Source organism: Pelophylax lessonae (assembly GCF_965119305.1).
Source record: "Pelophylax lessonae genome assembly, chromosome: 7".
NCBI classification, from domain to species: Eukaryota; Metazoa; Chordata; class Amphibia; order Anura; family Ranidae; genus Pelophylax; species Pelophylax lessonae.
Genome location: NC_138774.1, coordinates 53454554 through 53466281, shown reverse-complemented (window position 1 = coordinate 53466281; position 11728 = coordinate 53454554). Strand labels below are relative to the sequence as shown.

Below are 11728 nucleotides of genomic sequence, written 5' to 3'. Positions count from 1 at the left end.
ACCTTGTGGACAGCCTTCCCAGAAGAGTTTAAGCTGTTAGAGCTGCAAAGAGTGACCAACTCAATATTGAACCCTACGGACTAAGACTGGGATGCCATTAAAATTCATGTGCGTGTATAGGCAGGCGTCCCAATACTATTGGTAATATAGTGTATGTGTTATGCGGGAAGCAACAGGTTAATAACCCTGAATTGTGCATGAAGACGCACCCACTGACCAGAGTTTCGGGGAGAGGAGGGCAGCGCGGGCTGAAGCAGTGGATAGGGTAAGTAATCATTCCCATTCCTCCACCCCCTAGACATGACAAGTGCAGGAAAGAGGGGAGATTTTTCTCTTATTCCTGGAGTTGGTTTTAAAGCCCTTTCACACTTGTACGACCTGAAAGTCACGCGACTTTGACGCAACTTGAAGCAATGCCTGTGTAATCTTGAGGTCTATGGCCCTCAAGTCGCATCAAAGTCGGACCAAAGTAGTGCAGGGACTACTTGAAGTCCCACAGATATGAATAGTACTCATTGGAAATCATGGGGTAGGACTTGTCATGCGACTTTGCAGTCCCAAGTCGCGGGACCAGACACACAAGTGTCTTAAAACGCATCCTAGTGCTTGGTGTGAATTCAGACTCAGAGTAGTCCATCGTCTCTCTGTGCATACACAGTATACAGACTCCATTATGGAGCCACTATAGAAGAAAGCATCTAGAACATCAGAATATTTAATCGGACCCCGGATCCCGTCCTGTGTGTGTGTGTGGTCTCCATTTAAAGGGGACTTCACAGTAAAGGACTCCTGCTGCTCATGAAAAAAAGGGGGAGCTGGGAACATAGAGGAGGACAAGTCAGATGGAGCTTTTTTTTTTTTTTTAAATGGCTTTGTCTAACGAACGACTAATTAGCAGTGGATTGGCAAGAAAGAAAGGCCGGTCTGTGGGTTCCTTTCTTTGTAGGATGGAATTCTATAGGCCATATTGTAGAGAAAGAGATAGAGGAGCCATGATGCTGGCACAGACCTCTGAACACATCACCCCTGTGTAGTCCCTATAACAAGACATGTCCCCAATTGTACCACACTGGCACCGTATACAAAGAGAACACGCCGCAGACAAACACCAATCACTACAAAGATCAGCCATACAGTGCTGACATTCACATGGTGTGAAAAGATTCATACAGATATACTTAAAGGAGAACTCCAGCCTGGACAGACATTGACAGTCAATACATGCATCAGTTTATAAAATGTGCATTTTCCTTTTTCGGTCATTGAATGTTGCAGGAAAGTTTTAAAGCTGAACTCCTGCTTCTCTTTAGTCTTGCACATTTGGACAGGCACCTCTCCTAGCCACAGATAGCTTACTCGGATTTTACCGCACACTGCGAGCTTCTCACAGTGTGCATTAGAAGATGCAGCATGTCATATAATGCCCATCACATTTCGTAGCTGGAAATGAGATGGGCTCGAATTATTAGCAGGGGTTCCCCGAGACTGGAAAGTTATTTTAAGGATACCTCAATGTTAAAAAGGTTTAACCACTTCTGGACCAGAAGATTTTTACCCCTTAATGACCAGGCCATATTTTGCGATTCGGCACTGCGTTAATTTAATGGACAATTGCGCGGTCGTGTGACCCTGTACTTAACCACTTAAGCCCCGGAACATTTTGCCCCCTTCCTGACCAGACCCCTTTTTTCAACTTGGCACTTCGTGAGTTTAACTGACAGACAATTGCGCGGTCATGCAATGCTGTACCCAAACGAAATTTACTCCCTTTTTTTTCCACAAACAGAGCTTTCTTTTGGTGGTATTTGATCACCTCTGCGCTTTTTATTTTTTGCGATAATAAAAAAGTGTGAAAATTGTGCGAAAAAATGACATTTCCAACTTTGTCTTAAAAAATATCCAATATACTCAATTTATGTCATATTTTTTGGCCAAAATATATTTAGCTACATGTCTTTGACAAAAAAATATTCAATGAGCGTATTTTTATTGGTTTGCGCAAAAGTTATAGCGTCTACAAACTATGGTGTAAATACTGAAATTTACGCAGCTTTAATTTCTGACTGCCTATCTCATTTCATGAAGTGCTAAAATGGCAGGGCAGTACAAAACCCCCCCAAACTACCACTTTTTGGAAAGTAGACATCCTAAGGAATGTTCTGAGAGGCATGTTGAGCTCATTGAATATTTCATTTTTTTGTCACAGGTGTTTGAAAAATGACTAAAAAAAATATTTTTTTTTTTTACACAAAGTTGTCATTGAAATGATATATTGCTCACACATGCCATGCGTATATATGTAATTACACCCCAAAATATATTCTGCTGCTTCTCCTGAGTACAGGGATACCACATATGTGAGACTTTTTGGAAGCCTAGCTGTGTACGGGAGCCCGAAAACAAATCACCACCATCAGAATTTCAAAGGGCGTACATTTTTCATTGCATTTTCTCACTACCTATAACGTTTTAGGAGGCCCTGAAATGTCAAGATACCACAAAACCCCCCCAAATGACCCCATTTTGGAAAGTAGACACCCCAAGCTGTTTGCTGAGAGGCATGGTGAGTCCATGGAATATTTTATATTTTGCCACAAGTTTTGGGAAAATTACAATTTTTTTTTTAATTTTTTTTTTTTTTTAAACAATGTTGTCACTAAAAGATACATTTCTCACACATGACATGGGTATATGTGGAATGACACCCCAAAATATATTCTGCCGCTTCTCCTGAGTATGGGGATGCCCCATGTGTGAGACCTTTTGGGAGCCTAGCTGTGTACAGGACCGCGAAAACTAATCAACACTCTCAGGTTTTCTAATGGCGTAAATTGTGCATGTCACCTCTGCACTACCTGTCACAGTTTCGGAGGCCCTAAAATTCCAAGATAGCACAAAACCCCCCCAAATGACCCCATTTTGGAAAGTAGACACCCCAAGCTATTTGCTGAGAGGCATGGTGAGTCCATGGAATATTTTATATTTTGCCACAAGTTCCGGAAAAATAGCTCTATATATATATATATATATATATATATATATATATATATATATATATAATTTTTTTTTTTTTTTTACACAAAGTTGTCAGTTAATGATATATTGCTTACACATGCCATGGGTATATGTGAAATGACACCCCAAAATACATTCTGCTGCTTCTCCCGAGTACAGGGATACCCCATGTGTGAGACTTTTTTTGCAGTCTAGCCGAGTACAGGACCCCGAAAACCAATCCCCACTTTCAGGCTTTCCAAGGGCGTAAATTGTTGATTTGTGGGGTCATTTGGGGGGATTTTGTGCTATCTTGAAATTTCAGGGCCTCTGAAACTGTGACAGGTAGTCAGGGGTAAAATCAGCAATTTACGCCATTAGAAAACCTGAGGAGGGGGATTGGTTTTCGGGGTCGTGTACACAGCTAGGCTGCCAAAAAGTCTCACACGTGGTATCCCTGTACTCAGGAGAAGCAAAAGAATGTATTTTGGGGTGTCATTTCACATATTCCCATGGCAATATATCATTTAGTGACAACTTTCTGTAAAAAAAAAAAAATTTACAGGCAACTAAATACGGCGCCAAAAGCTGGTCGTTAAGGTACACCCCTCCCATATTAAGGTTATATTCGTGGACACAGAGGGGTTTCTCCATAACGCCAGTTGCCGTAGGAATTTGGATTGTCGTGTCTGCGTGAAGGGAGGACAGAACATAAACATCCCGTGTATCCTTCCACTTCACTGCAAGCAATTTGTCCGTTTTCAAGCAGGCTCTCGCCCCCCGACTAAGACGGGAATTTACAATGGCACCGGCGATTAGGTCGCACGGTGCCACATGTGCCAATTTGTAATTCGAGCAGGTGACTAAATAGTGGCACGCTTGTGTAAAAGTTGTCCAAGAACAAATGGTACCCCTTTCCGGATAAGGGTGAAACCAAGTCCTAAACAATCTTGCCGCTGCTCCCTATGTAGTCTGGGCAGTTGGGGGGCTCCACAGTGCTATCTTTTTCCCTCATAGACACGGAAACTAACTGTATAACCTGTGGCCCTGTCACACAATTTATACAGCTTGACCCCGTACTTGGCATGCTTGCTGGGGAGGTACTGTTTCATAGCAAGGCGGCCAGTAAATTTAATCAGGGACTCGTCAACGCAGACAGCCTGCGCTACTAATAGTGATAGCCGCAATCTTCACCTAACTTCACCTCTACAAACTAACCATTGGGGGACGCTCGCTCGGCACTGCCAACGTTCAGGGAACTCTTTGTATTTTTTCTATAATTACCACTTGGCCTCCGGCAGATTTACTCTCCTTCCTGACCAGGCCATTTTCTGCGATACGGCACTGCGTTGATTTGACTGCGCGGTCATGGGACACTGTACCCAAATAAAATTTATGTCAGTTTTTACCCACAAACAAAGCTTTCTTTTGGTTGTACTGGATCACCTCTGTGATTTTTATTTTTTGCTCTATAAACAAAAAAAAGAGTGACAATTCTACAGAAAAAAAATGTATATATTTTTTTTTTTACTTTCTGCTATAAAACATTGCGAATAAAAAACAATTTAAAAATAAAATGTTTTTCTTCATTTTAGGCCAACATGTAATCTGCTACATATTTTTTGTGTTAGGGTCCTTTCACACGAACGATCCGATCAGATCAGATCTGCCTGTCAGTTTTTCAGGTGGACCTGATCGGATGCTCCATGCATCCCTATGGGGCAGCGGATGTCAGTGGAGACATATGTTCGCTGACACCCACTACTATCCACTTCTGATCCTTATCTGTGAAATCCAGGTGGATGGAAACCCTATTTTCCATCCGTCCAGCAGTTCGGATCAGATCGGATGAGAACGGACCCCTATAGAGGACAGCGGGGATCTGACAGCTCCGTCTCCGCACACAGAGACCAGAGTCGTACCCCTGCTCAGCTGGGATCGGTGGATCGATCCCCCGCTGAGCAGAACGGCTCCATCAGCGGATGCGGGCCGTGTGAAAGAGCCTTAATAAACAAAAAAAGAGCGACAATTCTACAAAGAAAAAAAAAAAAAAAACACAATATTTTTTACCTTCTGCTGTAAAACACATCCAATAAAAAAAAAAAAAAAAAAAAAAAAAAAATCGAATTTCTTTATCAATTTAGGCCAATATGTATTCTGCTACAAATTTTGGTAAAAAAAAAATCCCAACAAGCGTATATGGATTCGTTACGCAAATGTTATCCCGGCTCAAAACTATAGGATATTTTTTCTTTTTTTTTTTTTACTAGTAATGGTGGCGATCAGAGACTTCTAGCAGGGCTGCGATATTACGGCAGACAGATCAGACACTGACACTTTATGGGGAACAATGACACTAATACAGTGATCAAGTGTTAAAAATATGTGCACTGTCACTGTACTAATGAAGTGGTTAACATCAGGAGCGGTCAAAGGCTTAACTATGTGCCTAGCCAGTGTTTTCTTGCTGTGGGGGAGGTGCTTCTAATAAGGGAAGGCATGGATTGGTGCCCCTGCTTTGCAGGAACGCAGGATTATTGCCTTCTGGACTGACAGAGTGGCAATCTGCCCTGTTTACATAGACAGATCGCCATTCTCCCTCTGTACCGAAGTATCGGCGGGTGCCGACAGACTTCGAATCTACTGTATCCGCTGATCAGCTCCCGCTGTGTAGAATCACAGCAGAAGCGGGCGGCTTGCGGTGCGTGTGTCCCAGACCCGGAAGTGCCGAATCACATACTAGGTATATTTTCTGGCGCTGCTGTGCCATTTTGCCAACGTATGTCTAAGTAATATGGTCGGCAAAGGGTTAGAGGAGTTTTTCACTGAACAGGGTGAAGAGAAGGGAAGGATGAGGTCACGATTTACCCTCATCTAATCAGAGAACGCCTTGTATTCCCTGAAAAAAAATAAAAGGTGTTCTCTAAATCAGTGTTTCTCAACCTTTTTTCATTCAAGGCACCCTTTAAAAATTATGGACAGTCTTGAGGCACACCATTCTAAAAATGTAAAAACGATTCTAATAGTTTACCTTATGCAGCAAGATCCACAACTCCAGACACCCAACATTAGAGGTGATTAATTCTTTCAAAGCAAATACACTTTCGTAAACTGGTACTGACTAGTATGCCAATGTTTCTCTTCTCCCTCAGTTTTTCTCCATCAATTAGCTAATGTGACCCCAACACTGATAGAGAGAAGCAAGGGAAGGGTCAAACAAGGATGCAATGCAGACGATTGACATCCTCTTCCTCAACTGATGAGGCCATCGGTCCTTAGGACGTCGGCAACAAGGAGAATGTAATGGTGCACAATGAAAATCTTAGACTTAATGTAACTAAAAAGGCAACCTTTATCAATACACCGGCTTGTATACAATTTTTGGGAATTTTTTAGGCATTCTGCCAAGGCACCTCAAGGCACCGCAAGGTGCCTGGGCACCCTGGTTGAAAAAAGCTGCCCTAAATGTCAACTCAACAGTGCCAAGCGGGCGACCTCCCTGTGCAGGACCCAGAAAAATGGTGGCTATAACTGTATGTAGTGTGGGCTACTACAGTGGTTTTCAGAATCCCCAGTGGCCCTCCGGAAATAAGATATGGATAAATCCATGGTGCCAAGCTGGACCAATTTATATTGACAATACAGAGAACTCCTGGAGTTCCACTTTAACCGGTTGCCGACCGCCGCACGACTATATACTGCGGCGGTCAGCCCCGGCCAGGCAGAGTGACGTATCGGTACGTCACTCGCCTGTCACTGACTTGCGAGCCTATAGCGAGCGGGCGCGCGCCCGCCGAGGCGCGCGCCCGCCGCGGCTCGTTCACAGGCAAGTCAGTGCGTGTGACCGGCGGACTCGATGTCCGCCGGCCACACTACGATCGCTCCTGTGAAGGGAGAAAGACAGAGCAGCTTGTGTAAACAAGCTGCCTGTCAGTTCTCCCTGTGTAAAAGTAAAGATCTGACCGTTCTACTATGTAGAACGGTTGATCTTTGCTTTTACACCAATAGCAATGTCCCTACACAGTAGAAAGCACGCCCCTAGGACACACTTAACCCCTCCCTTCCCAATAAAGTTAACCCCTTCCCTGCCAGTGTCATTTTTGCAGTAACAGTGCATATGTATAGCACTGATTACTGCAGTAATGTCACTGGTAACCCCAAAAGTGTCAAAAATGTCAGTCAAGGGTCCGATCTGTCCGCCGCAATGTCGCAGTACCGAAAAAAAAATCGCAGATCGCCGCCATTACGCGTTAAAAAAAAAAACACCAAAAATGACAAAAATCTTTCTCTTTGTTAGTAAACGCGATAACTTTTGCGCAAACCAATCAAAATACGCTTTTTGCGATTTTTTTTACCAAACATAGGTAGCATAAAACAAATTGGCCGAAAAATGTTAAAAAATTTTGATTTTTACTTTTTTTTTTGGGGAATTTCATATAAAAAAATGTGAAAAATATTGTTATTTTTGCAAAATTTACGCTCTTTTTTTGTTTATAGCGCGTGATCAAAAAATCGCACAGGTGATCAAATACCACCAAAAGAAAGCTCTGTTTGTGGGAAAAAAAGGACGTCAAATTCGTTTAGGTACAGCGTCGCACGACCGCGCAATTGTCCGTTAAAGTCACGCAGTAAAAAATCGCAAAAAAACCCCTGGTCCTTTAGCAGCCAAATCCTCCGGGGCTTAAGTGGTTAATGAAAACATTCAATAAGAAGAGTGAGACTCCTTTATATCAACTGCTTAGCTGTGCGAACCCAGAACTTTAAATTCAGAGATCTCACTATCCGAGTCGTTGAGAGGGATGAAACCACCATTAGATTTCTAAAAATTAGATTTGGACCCCTTTTATTCAATGAAGGCGTCAGGGAACGCCACACTTACTGTGCGGGTGGGAGCGGCAGGGTTGTCCGATGTGGGCATCCAACAGCCAAATGTCTCTTCCCTATTCCTCCTCCAATCGCGCAGGCAAAGGACAGCGCAATGGTTGGACGATGAGGATGTCAGATAAGGTGACCTACAAGGAAAAATAGAAGTATTACTATACAGGATAAAACAAGATTTAAAATAACGCATTTCCAGTTGGCAGTTTCCTCGTACCCAGAGCAGTCACCCTCCACACCCACAATGATTGAAAAAGCAGGACTCACATCCAGGATAACCAATTGTCCTATTTTGTTAGGGAGTCCCTTTTTTTTTAAAGTAACTACACACAGAGCACACTAAGGACCCAGAACTACGCTGCCCCTGAGCACCACAAACCAAAAGACGCTATTTAATTATTTTTTAATATTTAAAGCAAACTCCCCCTATCCATTCATGTCCCCATGCTTGATTGTGCCGAGAAATCACTTTGAAAAAGCAACCCCAAGTGTTTATGGCAGTGGCCATCTTGAGTAAGGGCAGATGATTCTGGTTCAGTCAGTCATTTTTAGGGATGCACCGATCCGATATTCGGATCGGATATCGGCCCCGATACGGGCAAAATAGCTGGATCGGGGGATCGGTAAAATTAACAGATCCACGGGCCGATACGGTTTTGATCTTTATAGCTTGTGAGGGAGCAGAGAACAGCTGTCAAAGAAAAAAAAAGAGCCTCCTACAAATGCCTTTCAACTCTCCCAGTTAAGTAAACACAATGATTACAATGTATCTTTTCGTTCGGTCTGCCGGAGGAGGGAAGTTTACCCTCTTAAAGACTAAACCCATGACATTTTAGATTTTGAATGCACAATGTTATAAAGGTATCTGCCGATAACGATACCGATCCGGAAGTATTATTTTGTTATAAGCTCACAAAACAGTACTTCCGGATCGGACTCGGGATCGGGATTTCACAAAGCAAAAGATCGGGATCGGGACCAAATCAATTAGAAATAAGAACAATAAAGCACCCAATCTGCCCACGCAGGGGCTATACAATGACAAAGAAATAGAAGGCGATAACAATGGTTAAGACTAAGAAGTATAAACAAATGAGAGAAAGGGTCCAGGTAGGATCCACATAAATAGCAATTTCAAACCTGGAAAGGCTAACTCCATAATAATGGCGAAATATAGCTTTTGCACCTAAAAGATATAAAGAAGCCAGAGAAGAAAGGAGGAGGAAAGAGCACAGAGAGAAAAAAAAAAGGTAGGAAGAGGAAGACATTAGGGGAAAGGAGAGAGGGCAGGTGGGAATGGGCATATGGACCGCGGGGGATCGTCAGGTGGGCCGGTCACAGAGGTCCAACGCTAGCTGGAGAAAGTGAAGGGAAGGCATACTTAAGCCAAGTGTGAGAGTTCTTGAGGATGCTGGACATTTGTTTTTTAAGCTTCAAGGCAGTCATAAGGTCTCTAACATCCTGAAAGGGGACCGTGGGTTTCTTCCATGCCTTGGCAATTGTTCTTTTGACCAACAAAAATAGACAGGATGCCAACTTTTGCTGACAAGCATATAGGCCCAGGATGGGGAAATGCAACAGAGCAAATTTAGCATCCTTTCGGATAGTCAAGTGAAACAGACAAGTCCGCCAAGTATGCCACAACCCCGAATGCAGCGGTCACCAGAACTCGGGTTGGCATGGTTGATTCGAGGTGGGACCCAGTACCACCACAAAAGCACTTTGCCGCCTCCAGGGTAGCAGTGTTAGATTAACACTTTTCCACAAAAGACCAGGCCTTACTTTAGTCTGCCAGATCTACCTCAGGACGCCAGATCCCTTCCCACTTAGTGAGACGTGTATTAGAGAGAAGTAGGGGACGTTCTACGATTCAGGTACACGCAAGGGCTAGAAAGAAGGAATGTTCTCAGGGAATGTTGGCAAATATATTCAAAAGGCGTTTTCTGAAAAGGAGAAGTAGAAGGGCAGAGGATTCCTGTAGCCTTTACTTCCTGAAATCCTTCTGTCCTTAGCTCAGGCATGCAGGCAGGAGGGTGTGCTTAGCTGAGAAAACCCCTCCTCCCTACATGAAGACTTCTGGGATGTAGGACATAATTTGCCTAGGCATGGAAACCAAAAGGTAACTCAGGAATGTTAAAAAAAAAAAAACAGGATATACTTCCTATCTATTTATAATGTTAGCAGCATAAGGATTAAAAATAATCCATGTTGATTGGGAAAGTTAAGTTCTGCTTTAATCAGTATTATGGCATTACGAATGGACTGCCAACACATCACAAAGAATACAAAAAAGCACGTAACTTTTTCTTAAAATAAAAAAAAAAAAAAAAAAAACATACGGTACATGTGTGGTGGTGCACTGCACCGCTTTGAACTCTACTGTACATTGCGCTAGGATGCAATTCACTATGAACAGCACTGCACAGAGCAGATGCACCGCCATGCATTGGGGTGAAGTCCAAATAGAAGCTGCACTCCTCACGGTACTTGACCGTTTAACAATGGGTCCTCAAAGTGAATGCCATGGATGGTGCCATGCCAGAACCAGAGACAAAAAGATGCAAAGTCATCAGCACTTCAAAAGAATGTGTTTCACTTGTCTATTGTGAAGACAGTATGACACAAGACATAACTCAATGTTTTCGGTCCTTGTAGGGTCCCTTTCTTAAGACAACATAGTGATGTCACCATGTTGCCTTGGGAAAGGGACCCTGCAAGGCACCAAAATGTCAGTGATGCAATGCTGTCTTCACAATAAACGTGCGATGACATTAATTTAGAGTGCTGGTGATTTTGCATCTTTGCACTGCGCTGAGGCATATTATTGTGTATGTTTTAGCACACATGGCTACAACGCATAAGTGTGAATGAGTCCTAAATCATTGCAAACAGCATTCTGGTGACAAACCCAGAACCCCAACGCAGCAAGAAAGGCTTGCTAGTCACTTAGACAATGGTCCTAATTTCTTCAATAGGTGATACTCTTTATTGGGCTAGCTGGGTAATTAAAGCCCCAAGCACACAGGGCGTTCGCTAACCTCTCCTTAATGCTGAAAATCCCTGTACTGAAATCCCAAGGAGTCTTATTAGCCCTGCCCGTGTTACCTTAATGTACTACAGAACACCTCCGCATATGTTAATGGGGAAGGTGTTCTGTAATCCAAACAGGAGTGAGCAACCTAGGGTGACAATGCTTGCTCTTTCAATGATATGATCACACCATAGGATAGCATATTTGCCATTAATTATATCCCTGGCTCCAGACACATTGCCTAATGCCCCGTACACACGTACCGATTGTTGGCCGACTGTTCGGCCGTCTTTTGTCCGGTGCTATTTTGTTGGTTGAAATGTGCTCTAGACTGCACACGAATTTTGTCGGCCAACAACAACCAACTGCAGAAGTGATGTCATGTTCTGGTCTACTTTTCATGAGTTTTTTCTTCACTGAGCATGCCCAGTCTTGATCATCACATTTTTGTTGGCCGAAATCTGTACTGACTGACGAACAATCGGCCGTTCTTTGTTGGCCAACAAAAATTTTATAGCCTGCACATCAGATTTTGTTCGGCCGAAAAGTCGCAGCCGGTTGTCGGAAGCATCATACTAACAAGCCGATAATCGGCCGATCGGACGTTGGCCGACTATTTACGGCCAACAATCGGTGCGTGTGTACGGGCCTTAAGGCCAACACATGTCCTTCTAGGTGGCCCATCCCAATCATGCTCATTTTCTATATGGTTCTGCCCAGATCTTTGCCACTTTCTGGATGGTCCCACCTCTATGTGGTTGCTGCTACCCATGTCCGCTATCCCTTCAATAATACCCCCTGCATGCGCAGTAACTGAAATGAGAG

The 11728-nt window shown here is 43.3% G+C and overlaps 1 protein-coding gene across 2 annotated transcripts in view; it reads right to left on the bottom strand.

Moving 5' to 3' along the window:
- NUMBL (NUMB like endocytic adaptor protein) overlaps window positions 1-11728 on the bottom strand; it is a 188185-nt gene that overhangs the window by 67065 nt on the left and 109392 nt on the right. For both annotated transcript variants that reach the window (XM_082263139.1, XM_082263140.1), the window contains exon 2: window positions 7874-8006. The gene's annotated coding sequence lies outside the window, so the exon portion shown is untranslated. The remainder of the gene's footprint in view (window positions 1-7873; window positions 8007-11728) is intronic.